The sequence below is a fragment of the Camelus bactrianus genome, chromosome 32 (assembly GCF_048773025.1).
Source record: "Camelus bactrianus isolate YW-2024 breed Bactrian camel chromosome 32, ASM4877302v1, whole genome shotgun sequence".
In the NCBI taxonomy this organism is placed as follows: domain Eukaryota; kingdom Metazoa; phylum Chordata; class Mammalia; order Artiodactyla; family Camelidae; genus Camelus; species Camelus bactrianus.
Window position 1 is genome coordinate 4,624,083 of NC_133570.1, and position 14,682 is coordinate 4,638,764.

The 14,682-nt window shown below is 55.4% G+C and overlaps 1 protein-coding gene across 29 annotated transcripts in view; it reads left to right on the forward strand.

Moving 5' to 3' along the window:
- Nucleotides 1–14,682, forward strand: part of NCOR2 (nuclear receptor corepressor 2) — a 215,037-nt gene that overhangs the window by 32,656 nt on the left and 167,699 nt on the right. The window contains exon 1 of one of the 29 annotated variants that reach the window (XM_074355896.1): nt 12,994–13,482. The exons of the other annotated variants lie outside the window; for them this stretch is intronic. The gene's annotated coding sequence lies outside the window, so the exon portion shown is untranslated. Of the gene's footprint in view, nt 1–12,993; nt 13,483–14,682 lie in introns of those variants that run through there. 29 annotated transcript variants of the gene reach the window in all.

Here is a 14,682-nt window from a genome sequence, read left to right on the forward strand (position 1 = left end):
TCAGCTGTTCTTCCGTGGCTGGGAGGGGTTGTCAGCTGGGTTTGGCCCCAAAGAGGGTTGAGGCAGGGTCTGAGGAGCCCCAGCCTGGCTTCCACGGTGGGATTGAGATCTGGTGCTTTTTGCTTCTGTGGGCTGCTGAGCACTTCTCACTGCTGTTTCCCCATCTGGGCCACACTCGGTGCAGCTGGGACTTGGGTGGTGTCCCGGGAAGGACAGCAGAGGTGGGAGCGGTGTCACTGGGGCAGCCCCATTGTACAGAGGGGCACACTGAGGCCAGGAGATGGAGAAGAGCCTCCCTGAGGCTGCAGTGTTGAGAGGCAGGTGGCGGGTGGGTTTTGGTCCTTGGTCGTGACACCCAGCCCTGGACTGGCGTCATGAGTCCCTGGGGCGGTTCTGCAGTGGGCAGGTCTCCTGCAGAGCTGGTGCAAACTCCAGGGAGCTGCGACACTTCTGGGCCTCGGTTTCCTCGTTTGTCAAGTGGACGTCCTCCAAGCGTTGCTGAGGGCACTGCTGGGCACGTTCTGGCTCAGGACTGGCTGCTATTGGGAGATTTTACTTTTTCCGAACACATTCATTCATTGAATGATTGTTTCTAAAGAACCTACTGTGTGCCAGCCCCCATTCTGGGTGCTGGAGATGGAGCTGTGAATAGGCCGGATAGGCACCCTGTCCTCCCTGGGCCAGACAGAGAGTTGGATACATAGTGTGTCCTTGGTGGAGAGCACTAGGGTGAAGAACCAGCAGAGAAGGAGTTTGGGGAGCCTGTGGGTGGTCTGGTCTTGAGGGGGGTGCAGTTTCAAATGGGGGGTCAGAGTGGGCCACCCTGAGAAGGTGGCATTTGAGCAAACACCTGCAGGAGGAGGGAAGGGAGTGTGCGGGTGTCTGGAGGAAGGGTGTCCCAGGCAGTGGGAACAGCTGGTGCAAAGGCCCCGAGGCTGTTTGCAGTGGGCCTCTTGATTTGCGGGGCGTGTGCATGAGTCACGTGGGTGGGGTTTTCTTGAGTCCGGCCTCATTCCTGTGTTCCTGAGCCTTTAGGGCATCCCCAAACTGTAGGCAGGAGGGAAGGCCAGCCTTGGAGGTTACCTGCTTCCTGAGCCAGACCTTGGGCCCCACAGTAGTGGGTTACATCTTGGGGGTGGGGAGCAGGGGTGATGCTGGTGGTAGTCCCCTCAAGGTGATCAGCCCAGCCAGGCTTTCTCCCTGGTGTTTTGGTGCCTTTGAAGTTGGAAGGAAGGCGGCCTTGCCTGGGGTGTTTTTCCCTCCTTCTCCTCCTCTGCCTCTCGGTCCTCCATCAATCTGCATCGCAGGCCTAATGGTGCGCCTTCCTCCTGTGGCTGAGTTATCTGCTTGTCATGCCAGTGGCCCACCCGAGGACGATAAAAGGGCTTTTTGTCTGCAGGCACTTAGCTTCCTCCTCTGGGGTGATCCATCACGCCTGAGGGAGGAGGGAGGCAGACAGACGGGGGAGGGCGAGGAGGGGTCCCTCCCCTGCCGAGGGAGGCGAATGCTTCCAGGAGCCCCCCCTGGCAGGACCCAAGTGGCTCGTCAGCTCAGAGACAAGGCCTATCTGGGGACAGGACGGGGTGGATGGGAGGGGGGCTGCCCGGGGCGTGGAGGCCGGGTGGGTGCTCTGGCCTTCCCTCCCAGAAGACAGAGGTGCCATGGACCCTGTGCCTGGTAGCTCCCGGTTGGCAGCTTGGGGAGCCTCTCTGCGACCCTCCTCACCTGGTGGGGGGGGGTGTGGTGGGGCCAGAGACAGGGGACGTGGGAACAGGAATTTCTACAAAGAACCATAATGAGAGGCAGAAGGGGAGACGTGTGTGGATCAAGGGGACGAATGTCCTGAACGATCACGTAGCAGCAGCAGCAAACACTTCAGCCGCCGCAGAGGCGCCCCACTGTCCTCACCCCATCCTACAGGTGAGGAAACCGAGATGCGGGGAGGTGATGTGACATCCCTGGTGTGTGAGGGGCAGGGGGAGTCCAGCTCCAGAATCTTTTGTGTCGGTGTCAGTCCTTGGAGAAGGTGGCATTTGGGTCGGGCCCCTAAGCCAGGTGTAGGTTTTGACCCTGTGGTGGGGGAGGGGAGCTCCAGGCATCCTGGGTCAGGGAGCTGTGTGAGTGCGGGGCACAGGTGGGAAAGTGGGGTTTGCCCAAGCCTTGAACCTCTCCCAGCGTGGTGCCTGGTGGCATGTAGATGAGGGATGAGGGGTCACGTGTGGGTGCAGGACTGGAGGGGGGCCAGGCTTTCTGGATCCCCTGGCGTGGAGATCAAGACCAACCACCTGCAGGCAGACCAGTGGTCAGGCGTGTGTGTGGGGGTGGGGGAGGTTCATGGGGCTGGGACAGGCAGAATCACACCTCTTGGGACTCCATTTGTCCTACCTCAATGGGTCGACTGGCTCTGTCCCTAGTTGGGGGGCCCCGGTCCCTCTTTTGGGTGGAGGTGGTTCTCTCTCCCTCCAGCTCAGGGTGCTCAGCCCTGGGCGAGCCGTCCCTCCCCCTCCTGGCCTCCCCTTCCCCTCCTTCCTCCATCCCCTCCCCTCCTCGCAGCCTCCCTCCTTCTCCCCACAGGCCACCCTCAAATGACAGCAATTAATGGTGCCTCTGATGGCGGGCTGGGAGGACGAGGCTGACAGTTGAGCGTGTCTGCCTGCGGCTGGCCCTCTAATCAGGCCCGGGGGACGCCCCTCCCGCCGTGGCTCCCGGGCGCTGCCTGCTGTCCCCATCACTCACAGGGCGGCAGGAGTCCCCTCAGACAGGCACATGTGACTTGACACAGAAGCCACAGTCGCCGTAGCCCCCTCCCTGGTTTCCTCTCACTATTATCTTTTCTCTTAAGTAAGTGGGTGGGCTGCGGGGTGACCCTGTCCCTCTCTTGTTAGGGTATCTGTGATGGCCAGACCGCCAAGATGCCCCTCTGCATCAGGATGTGCTCTCTGCTGGCCAGTTTCTGTCTCCAAATGACCACAGAGTGTCCTGTGCTGCCTTCAGGGCCAGCCCCTCCCCACGGGGTCCCCATCCTTTTTGGTCTGCCCTCCTGGGAGGAGTGAGTTGAGGGGAGGCGAGGAGACTTGTCCTGTCCTAAACAGCAGGCGTCAGTTAACTGTGGGTGGTCTGGTCTTGGGGGGTTGCAGTTTCAAATGGGGGCAGCCTGGAACTGTCAGTGATGGGGGCAGCTACCCAGGCCTGGAGTCTTGTCTGGCGGGGGGCGCTTGTGTGTGTCGAGGGGATGGGAATCCTGGCCAGCCCTGGCTACACTGGGCCTGGTGCTTGCCCATTCATCATTTTGCAGCAGCAGTAATGAGGCCCCTGCTGTATGCCGGGGCCAGCAGCAGGTACTTTCACCTTGGTTCATTTTACTCTACAGTAAGTCTCCAAGGGTCATGCTATTTATAACCCTGCTTTTGTAGATGGGGAACTAGACAGGCAGAGAGGCAAAGTGATTTGCCCTAAATGACCCAGGAAGGAAGGGATAAATCTGGGATTCAACCCTGACTTGCCTTGTCCAGGGCTCATAAATCAGGGGCTTTGGGGGAACTTAGGGGGTCTTTAAAGAACCAGCAGACCTGATCTGGAAATGGGGAAATTGTCAGGGACAGGAGTTAGTGGTGCTAGTATATGTATATATGTTTGTTACAGTTAAAACCTCCCCACAAAACCCCAGCCTTATTGAGATTTAACTAATCTGTAATAAAATGCACTCATTTTGGGGGTTCTGTTTCATGAGTTTTGACAAATGTAAATATTCATATAACTCCCACCACAGTTAAGATGTAGCGTGTTTCCATCACGCCCCCTAAAGAACCTGCTACCATAGAAGTTATAGAATCTTCTAGATTTTTGTAATAAAATTATCTTAAAGTGTGTACTTTTTTTGTGTTTGGCTTCTATCACTCTTCGTGGTGTTTCTGAGATTCATTTGTAATTGCATGCTTATAATCCATTATATGAATGTATCGCAGTTTGTTTATCCATTCTTGAGTTAACGAATGTTTAGGTTGTTTCCAGTTCTTGGCTATTATGAATAAAGCTAGAAAGTCTTTTTGAAAAGCCATTTTGCTTTTTCTTGCCTTATTGCGTTGGCAGAGACCTTGGGGTAGCACCGGGGAGCAGCTGTTGAGGGTTTCAGGGTTAGCGAGCTGTGGCTGTTGTTCTTAACGCTCCCACTTGACAGATGAGGAAACTGAGGCTCTGAGACATCAGATGACTTATAGAAATTTATTTGGCAAGAGTTAAGTGCTCGTTCTCCTCCTCCAAGCTGGGAAGCAGCAGCCTCATTGTTTGCACCAGTGTGCCTGTTGTTCCAGTGCCTCACGTCAGGAATTGGTGGCTGGCAGGCGTGGCTCAAATGACCCTTCTTCCCTCTGGGTTTCCTCTGCTGGAAGGTGAGAGTGTAAAGGAGGCTCCGCACCTCCTGCCTTCTGGGTCAAGTGCTGTCCGTTGGCGCCGAGTGCTGTTGAGTGAGTGTTGGGCCTTGTGTGATCCTGCTCTCTTGGCCAGAGTCATGGAGGCCTTCTGGGGAGCTATTTTGGGGCGAGGCTGGAGCTTGACATATGGAAGCCCAGGAGTGGGGGTGGGGACAGGGCAGGGGGTCCCCTCCTCCCCTGCCCGAGGGGTGTCAGCTAAGATGGCTTTTCAGGGAAGGAGGCCCATAAATTAAATAAGCAATCCCGTAAATAAATAAGTAATGAAGTTAGTGGGGTGCCTAATTACATCAAATTCGTAATTATGGATGGATGCCTGCCCGATAATTGTACTTGTTTTTAATCTTCAGCTCTGACATGTGTCTCCTTTCATCTGAGGGTAATCCCTGCCCCCAGCTGGAGGGAGGAGGGAGGCCCTGCCTCTCGGTGCTACCAGTGGGCCTGGGCGGCGCCGGGGTCCCCAGACCCCAGGGATCCAGGTGGGTCTGTCTGTGTCCTGCAGTCGGCGGTTTCTAACCCGTTTGGAATGACAGCACATGACAGCCGGAACGGTAACAGCGCTCATAGGAGTAATCACGTTGCACTTTGCCTGCTGGAATTGACTGAATCTTCCAAAACCCACTGTGAAGTAGGGATTGTTGTCATCCCTCACGTCACAGATGAGGAAACTGAAGAACAGAGAGGTTAAGTGACTTGCCTGAGGCCACACTGCAAGTGATATTAGAACCCAGGCTGTTTGCCCCAGAGCCCACATCCTTCCGGTTCTCCTGCCTCGGCCTCCAGATCATCCTGGGTGGGTCACCCGGAGTGCTGTCTCTGCTGGAATGTGCCCTTTGAGGAAGATGCTAATTTAGAGTGATTCGAGACCTCAAGAGGCTGAAATGCTGAAGAGATCACGTCATCTCTTCCAAGATTGCCGTAAATCCAAACAGAAACCATTGTGATCCGGAAAATAAAATTGTGTCTCATTTAACGACAAAGCAAGCAGCCCATTTGTGGGAATTAAAACAGCTTCTTTCTTTTTCTAATCTTTCTCTTTTTGTGGCTTTGATTTGCTGGCTCTTGGACACTCCTAGTCCTGCCTGTGGTGCTGTGATAATGATCCTGAGACCCACTTTCCAGGTGAGGAAACTGAAGGACTGAGTGAGGTCACAGCTGGCGGGTGGTGGAGCCGGCGTTCTCGCCAGCTCTTACCGCCTGGTTTGGGGCCACCTCACCTCACCCTAGCTTCACCAGGGTCCTTGCTGTGCTGGGTGACCGGGAGACCAGCTGCACCCACTTCATTTGGGGGACAGAAAGGATGGACGTGGCTGGGGGCAGCGTTGTTCTCACATGCCGTCCATACAGACCCCAGACCCCCAGTTGCAACTGACCCCTGTTTTTCCATGATGTGTCCTGTGTCTCAGACATCAGACCCCGGGTAGGGGCAGTGGGGCCTGAGCCCTTGGGATGCCCTGGCCTCTGTCGGGAATTGCCCCTCTGCACACTGTAGTGAGGGGAACATCCTTCACCTTCTGGGGTGCCCGACGGGACCTGCATTTCTGGAAGTCTAGCAGGGGCTGTGGCTTGGGCTGGCATGGGGTGTGGCTGCCCGTGTGCCAACTTGTATGTCCCTGTCTCCTGGGATTTGGGGACTCTCCTGCCCCGCACTGTGAGGACACACTCACATGAAGAATTGTGTGCGTCCATGTGGCTCCTGAGGGTTGCAGCAATCCAGGGAGACTGCCTGGAAGAGCTAGAACAAGCACGTTAAATAAAAATAAACCTACTTGTAAAAATTCATGTAAGTACTTCAAACAGGACCTGGCACAGAGCAAATACTGTATTTATTATCCAAACTAAACTTCCTGACCCTTTGCTTTCCTGGGTGCTATGTGAGAGTTGGCCACTATCATTAATACTAACTACAATTTCTAATGGTTTCTGAACATTTACTTTATGCTGGCCTGTGTTCCACATATATCATATACGTCCACACCCATACTCCCTGGAGTAGCAGTACGAGGTAGGTGCTACTATTATCAGCCCCATTTTATACGTAAGGAAGCTGCAGGCACAGAGAGGTTAAGAGACTTGCCCAAGGTCACACAGCTGGCAGCTGGCAGCACTGGGATTTGAACCCAGGAAGCTGACTCTGCAGCACCTGCTGTTAATTGTGGGGACTGTGCCGGCACCACCTGCAGCCCTCCCTGAGCCTGGAGCCAGACTGAATCTCTTGGCAGGGCTGCACCGGCGGTGGGCCAGCCTCCACGTGTAACATAGGGCCCTCAGGCATGCTGCAGCTGCTCTGGGCTGGGCAGGACTGGTCAGGACATGAGGGGTCTGCTTCCTGCTTCCCTGCAGCCCGGCTGCCTGGTGTCCCCATAGCCTCCTGAGGGTGGCGGTGAGGTGTGATACACAGCAGACAAGACACCAAGCCCTTGCCTTGTGGATCCCATGGGCTGATGGGGAGATGGGCAGTGCAGAAACAAACATGGTATTGCAAGGCAGGGAAATACTGGCTGAGGAGTAACGCAGGCGGGGCAAGTCTAGTTTCAGGGGAGCTTCTCTTAAGCAGAGGAATCAAGGGTAGTTTCTGAGGAGGTGGCGTTTGAACCGGGACCTGGGACTATGGAAAGGAACCAGACATATGCAAGGAGGAGAGATGAGCTGTCTAGGTGGGGGAAACAGCATGTGCAAAGGCCCTGGGGCCAGGATGTTTCAGGAGCTCTGAGGAGGCTGGCCTGGCTGGAACAGAGCCAGGGGCACCAGGAGTAAGTCTCTGGACCTGGGGCTGTTCTATAGACCTCAGTGGTTGGACTCTTTACCACATTTAAGGCAGAAAGCAAATTTAATGGATTTTCTTTTCCCTTTTGGTCTTTTGCTAGCTGATTAATTTACATTTGTTGGGCACATGGAATATTCTGGACATTTGTAGGCCACTGGGATCAGAATGATGGAAAAGTCCAGCATCGTTTGTGCCTTTGAGGAGTTTAGCGCCCAGAGGGAGAGGGTCAGTTAAACAAGTGACATTGAGAGTGGGGAGGGTCACACGGACAGAGTTCAGGCCATCACTGAAGTGTAACAAGGTTTGAATTTGCCTGTGGTCAGGACAGACTTCTTTGGACAAGTGTCAGTTGAAGCGAGACCTGAGGGTGATTATTAATTAGGACTCCTGAGTCATGGTAGAGACACGCTCAGGCTGGTTTAGGCCACAGGAGGAACTGATGGGCACTCATAATGGCAAAGCCCAGAGTAGGACACGTTCAGGCATGGCTGGATCCAGGGGCTCAAACCATGCCTTGGAGAGCTGGCTCTGTCTTACCTATTCTTCCTTCTGTGTGGGCCTTGTTCTAGGCAAGTTCATGCCACCAGCATGGCAGGCCAAGAGGAGGGAGAGACAGTTGAAGCCCCAAGAATGGAGCTCCTTTCTCTTTGTCATTTCCTTGCTGAGTGAGGCTTTCAACATTTATTCAGCTGTTTTCAACATCGGGGGGAGGTGGCCAAGGTGAGGGAATGGAGTGGTTCAAACTCAGATGCAGTCAAGGAAAGGAATGAGGTGAAAGGGAGGGGTGGGGATTGTGGCTAAGTGGCATGCTGGATATTCTGATTTTTTTCCAAGAAAGCTGGAAATCTGGATTTTATAAGCAATGTCCTAATTAAACAAAACAAAACAAAACAAAACAAAACAGTATGTGTGCTAGAAAGAGCTTCCCTGTTGACCACAGCTGGCTGTCATCATTTTGTGGCCTCTGTTCTTAGCTGTGACTTTCATCTCAAAAGTTTTTGGCCCTCCGTGATCTGGGCAGACCGTTCCATGGAATGTCACAGAGGGTCCCGAGGCTTGGGAAGTCACGTTTAATGCCTCTGGAGACGCCATTTCCAAAAGTGTGGGCCTGAGGCCACAGTTTCGCCCAGAGCCCTCCACAGGAGCTCAACATGTTCTGAGAGACAGTAAAGCTGAATGGTTTGTGTCATAGACTTAGGCACCACACTCCCTGAGTTCAGATCCTGGCTTTGCTGTTTCTAGCTGTGTACCCTTAGGCAAGTCACTTCACCTCTCTGTTCCTTGGTTTCTCCGTCTGTAAAATGGGGATGGCAGTGTCCCATGGGATTGTGAGGCATCAAGAAACACATGTGAAGCCTGTTTCCCCCAGGGCCTGGCATGATGGGAGTGTGTGTGTCCCTAGGCTGGTATAATTTGTCCTTCCTGGGTTGGGTCCCGAGATCTGGCTGGTGGTGGTCAGGAGCTTTCCTGGACACCTCCTCCTTCCTCCGCTGCCCCGGCGTGGGCCCGCCTGTCCCCAGCCATCCCTGCCAGTTGCTCTGTGCCCTTGGCCGCAGGGTGGTGCTGCAGTTTGACGTAAGCAATTCGCCCTGCCCACAGCCAGCTCACAGCTGCCGAGAGGAGGTGGTGGTGGTGGGGAGTCCCCTTTTAAAATACAGCAGCACACAGGAAACCAGCCTAGGGGACAATTTGCTGCCTTCAACCAGCATGACCAAAGGTTTACCTGTGGTGCTTTTGTGCCTGGAAGGAGTGATGAAGTGGACGGAGGACACTGGTCTGGGGAAGTCCCTGTTCCGGGGCAGAGTCTCCCCATCAAGGAGGCCCCTTTCCAGCCAGCCCCCTGCGGGTAGATCACAGATCCCTGTCTCAGGGAGAGGGATCTGGGTCCCTTGGGGTCTGTCCTTGGTTGGTTCAGGGCAGGAGAGGACTGGCTGTGGGGAGAGGGGAGGGGGCGATTTCCTCAGGATGCTCAAGCGTCTGCCCCTGCAGCTTCCAGCCTGGTTCCCTGGAATCAGGACAGGAAGGAGAGGGAGGAGGAGATGAGGGATGATGTTTCTGGGCGTTCGATGCTGCTGAGTGGCAAGTCTTGATTGTGGGCGTGGGTGGCATCGTGGTCCCCAAAGGAGATGTCCACGTGGAACCTGCAAATGTGACCTTGACTGGACAAAGGGTCTTTGCAGAGGAGATTGAGTGATCGAGTGAAGGGTCTGGAGATGAGCTCATTCTAGACTCAGATGGATTCGCTCCCAATCCGATGACAGAAGTTCTGATAAGAGAAGACACACAGGGGAGCAGCCAAGTGAAGGCGGAGGTGGAGGCAGGAGGGATGCAGCCACAAGCCAAGGAGACCTGGTCCACCAGGAGCTGGAAGACACAGGGAGGGCTTCTCCCTTGGTGCCTTCGGAGGGAACGCAGCCCTGCTGACCCCTTGACCTCCACACTGTGAAGGAACACGCTGTTCTTGCTTCAAGCTGCCCAATGTGTAGCCCTAGGAAACCAATGCAGCTGTGAATTTATTTTATTTTATTTTAATTTACTTTTATTTTATCTCATTTTATTTCTTAACGGAGGTGCCGGGGATTTCAGCACATCGTTACCTGCTGTTGACTTTCTCACCTCCCGGGTCACCTCCATGAGCGCAGGGATCTCGGTCTCATCCCTGCTCTGTTCTTCATGCCAGTGCGTAGACTTGTCTGACAGCTCCAGGCCTGGGGTAGAAACTCTTAGCAGCTGAGAGGTGGACACAGCTTTCAGAGGGTCAGGACCAGAACGGTGTCCACTCAACCAAAGCACCTTCTTATTCTGAATTGAGCTGAAATTCACATCATATAAAATTAGCCGTTTGAAAGGGTCGTTGGTTTTTGGTACATGAACAGTGTTGTACAACCAACACCTCTGTCTAGTTCTCATATATCTTAAGAGGTTTCTAGATATCCAAAATGTCTCAGAACATATCTTCTATAATATCATCATCACCCCACAAGGAGACTCCGAATCCATTAGCCCTCACTGCCCGTCCCATCTCTCCGCAGCCCCTGGCCAACAACAGTCACATAAATGGGATCATACAAATTGTGTGTGACCTTCTGTGTCTGACCTCTTGCACTTGGCGTGGTGTTTTCAAGCTTTGTCCACGTGGTAGCAGGAATCAGTTCTTCATCCCTTTTTATGGCTGAAGAATATCTCCTCATATGGAGGTACAAAATTATCTTGTAAGCAGCTTTTCAGATGAGGAAACTGAGGCTGCCCGGGGAGGGGGTAGTCACCTGCCCAAATCTGGGAGCTCTGGGGTTCAGGAAAGGAGAGGAAGAGGTTAAAAAAAAGCTCACATTTTTGTCTTCTCTTACCCTAGCCCCCTCCCTGCCAGGTCTGGTCAAGAAGCAGCTGCCTGGGGAGGGAGTGAAAGGGGATCTCTCCCACTTGGCTGGAGGCTGAACGGGAGCTGTGACTACAGGTCGCCTCTCGTCCTCTGAGAACCCCCCCAACTCCCCCCAGGTGTGGTTTCTGTCAACCCTGACCAAGGCAGCAGGCAGATGTGCCTGTTTCACCACTGAGTAGACTGATGTCTGCAGAAACTGGGGGTTTTGCCCAGGGTTGCTCGGCCTCGGGACCCCTCCTGCCTCTTTTTGGGGACCCCGCACCTCTGTGGCCCCCATCACAGTGTAGCGTCTTCTCTGATCTTCCACACTGTCTGAGCTTTGCCCACAGACGTGTTCCTGAAAGTGCAGGTTGTCAGCGACCTTGATTGGGCGAGGTTTTTCAGAGCACCAGGGGATGCTCGCCAGCAGAGGCTTGGGGAACGAGGAATTCTTTTGCTAAGCAGGCGACCCCACGCTAACTTATTGTGAACGTAAGCTCAGTTTTGGTGATTGGCTCTGTCTAGAGGGTGCTGCCTGTGGCTGTTTCTGGTTTGTGATGATTTGCCACCTTCATAAATTCACTCAGCAAACCATCGGCTCCCCGCCTTCTTGTGGGGGAGACACAAGAAGTGAGTGTGGAATGACACGGCCTGGCTTTGAACCTGCTCAAAGCATAAATAGCTCTGGTGGGGGTTTGGATGAATTACTCCTGATTTCAGGGCCAGCCTCTGGGAAGGTCTGGGCGCAGGTCTGTGTCCAAAACAAACAGAAAAGAACAAAAGGAACCTGGTGCGTTCTGACCCTCCTGCTTCGGGCTGTGTTTTGGTGGGGCCGGTTTGGCCTGTTCCTGAGTTTCATGGTCTCCTGATGGTCAGGGCAAGAGAGTACACGGGCTGGAAGACAGCGCCTGGATCTTTGGTCTAAAAATACAGCTTTTGGTTGCTCACGTCTTTCTGTGCCTCAGTTTTCCCATGGATAAAAGAAGGCAGATCTGTAGAAGCCTCCAAAATACCCTGGGGTGTCTTCTTGGGAGAGTCTGGAGCATGGGCTGAGGAAAGTCAGGACACAGGCAGCCTCCCCGTAAGCCTCTTCACAGGGCTCCTAGCAGCCATCCTGGTCCCCTGGCCAGTTGAGTGGCCCTGGACCTTTGTCACGCGCAGATCTGATCTGCTCCAAACCCTCTAAGGCTCCTTGCTGACTCTACCATGTGGCATGGTGGGTGCAAGCCAGGTTTGCCTGATTCAAACCTCAGCTCAGCCACTTTCCAGCTGTGTGACCTTGGGCAAGCTGCTTAACCTCTCTGGGCCTATTGCCTTCTTGGTATATTGGGTGCACCTGCCTTCTGTTGTGCCGTCTTGAGGACAGATGGGTTAACAGGTGAAGTGCTCACCTGGCGCTGGCGCTGTCATTATTATTCTTGGGAGCATCTCTAGTCCACAGAGTTATGTGATTTGCCCAGAATTCTCGTGATCTCCCTCCCCTGCTCCACCCCTGTTACTCCCTGGCCTCATCTTCTTAACTCTCCCCACTTCACCACTGCCCTGGCCACACCGGCCTCCTTGCCGCTTTTGCAACACACCAAACTTGGTCTGGCTGCCAGACTTTTGCGCTTGCGGTTCCCTTCCCTGCGTCTGTACCCCGTGGGACCCCTTGTCACTCAGAAGGCCATCTCGGGCCAGCAGCGTTGGGCCCCACGCCTGGTTGCTGGGGGCAGGGGAGTGAAACTGGAGAGCTCTCCGGGGGCTTCCCCTGACACTGCTGCTGGGAAGGCGCTGCTGCTCAGAGTGCCGGGGAGCTGAGCGGAGCTGCCCCTGCTACGGATGGGAAGTTGACACCCAGAGAAGCTCAGACTTGTCTCTGAGTCACACAGCGAGCTGCAGCCAAGCTTCAGGCCCCTGGCTGACCACCAGACCATCCATTTTGGCCTGTGCGTGTGTGTGTGACTGCATCTTTTTTCCCTCTCTGGGCCTGCCGCTGAGATGACCCTGGTTCAGAATACCGACGTGAGGGGGTCATGTTTGCTTTTCCTGCACTTCCAAGGACAAAAATATTTTAAAGGCAGAGCCTCTGCCCAGCGGCCGTGTCACCCTGGAGACTGGAGGATGGGGAAGGGACAGGGCCAGTGGCTTCAGTTCATGCCAGATCCGGGCTGGGGCGCCCACGCCGCCCTCTGGGTGGACAGTCCAGCGGGGAGGAGACGGATGAAGAGGAGACGCCGGCCTGGAGCTCGCTGTCGCCTGTGAGCCGTGAACAGTGAGGAGGTTTTTCTACCGAGCTATAAAAAGGCCTCCCCGTGTTTCAGCTCCTGAGTGTCGGCTGGAAGCCCGCCAGGGTTACCATGGCGATGAGGAATTATTACTTACTGCCAAGGCTGGGGGAAAAGGCTCGTACTTTTGGCTTCCCAACAAGAGGAGTGGACTTATGTAATTCCCTGTGTTTATAGGCCCGGAGTGGCAGGAGGCAGGCAGGGATCCTGGGGCCCGACACCGCGTTCTCGCCCCACTGTGGGTCGGGCAGCCCTGTGGGTTGTCCCTGGGGGGCCTCGGCTGGCCCTGCCTTCCAGGCGGCCATCAGGCTGGGGGCCTGGGGGGCCCGGCCGGCTGCACAGGCTCCCCCCACCGCCCCCCAAGCCGGGGTGGGAGCCCGCAGTCTCGCAGGAAGGCGGCGCGCTCACTCAGTGGGGCCGCCCCTCTCCCGGGTCAGCCCTGGAGGAAGGATGGGGTTGAGTTTGGACGCGGTGTGTCCTCTGGAAGCCAGCAGAGCAGTCTGTGTGTGTGGACTCCGCTGACCCACTTGCTGGCACCTTTTACTTTTCTTTCTTTTTCTTTTCTTTTTTTTTCTCTTTTTTTTTTTCTTTTTGTTTTTGTGGGAGAGTTACTTCAAGTTGTATTTGGAGCTGACGTGAGCGAGAGGCTGGTCATGTGCTCGGGTAAGAGAGGTTTCCGGGCCTGGCGGTGGGCAGGGAGATGCGGCCGAGGAAGGGTGGGCAGAGATTGGGGCCACGGATCGCAGGAGGTCCGGGACCTGTGCCGGGGACCCCACTTGGAGGCCGATGGGCTGGTGTGTAAGGCGCCCAGTTCGGCCCCAGCAGGGATGGTGACCTGATGCCTAATCAGAGGGTTGAAACCCCAGAAAGGGTGCCGGGTGGGTGGGTGGCCCCAGAGGGACAGCGCTTTTTGGCTGCCGTCCTGGGAGTGCACACGTGGGAGGGACAGCGCTGCTTTTCCGGAGCCCCCAAACCGCGTCCCTGGGGGAGAGCGAGCAGGACCAGGAGTCTGGTGCTCCTGGTCACCGGTGTTGGCCGTGGGGTGGGCTGGGGGCCTGGGGACTTCGGGGGCAGGCGCCTCGGTGGCCATGGAGCAGGGGAGGGGGCCAGGTGCAGGCAGCGCTGTGAGTGCCCCGGCGCCCGGCTCCCACCGCGGTGGCGCTTGGCTGGGTGCCCGTGTCTGGTTTGAAATCAGCGCCACTGGCCCAGGCTTGCCCAGGGACCTGGCAGCGAGGAGCTGGGATAAACACTGGAAAGTTGGAAGGGCTTCCTGAGCTCACAAGGAGCCTTCAGTTGCAAGTGGAGGGGATGAGGGAGTGATTTGTCCCAAGGTCTGGGTGCGCCAGGGCCTCTGAGCGGCAGTGGGACATCTCGTGGGGCGTGTGAGCCCGGGCCAGGGAGGGCTGGATTCACAGACAGCATAGCTCGGTTGCCATGGACACAGGTTTGAATCTTGGTTCCGTCCCTTTTGACTCTGGGCCTCACCTGTGTGAGCCTCAGTTTCCTGTCTGTCAAATGGGCCAATAATGGGGGCAAAAACGTGAGGATGAAGGGAGGGAGGGCTGCAACCTCCTGGTTCCCTCTGTGGCCAGACCAGGTTCACACCCTGGCTGTGTGGCCTTGGACAAGTCCCTTCACAGCTCTGAGCCTCAGGCTGCCCATCTGGCAAATGGACCCTCCATCTGCCTACACCCCTAAGTTGTTGAACAGCTTAAGAGGGGTAATGAATGGTCCCTGCCCCACCCCCTCATGGATGGGTGACCTTGTGCAGATCACGGAACCTCACAGAGCCTCAGTTCTCTTGTCCATCCAGAGAGAGCTGCCTGCAGATGAGCTTTGGGAAAGCCGAAATGAACCCTCAGG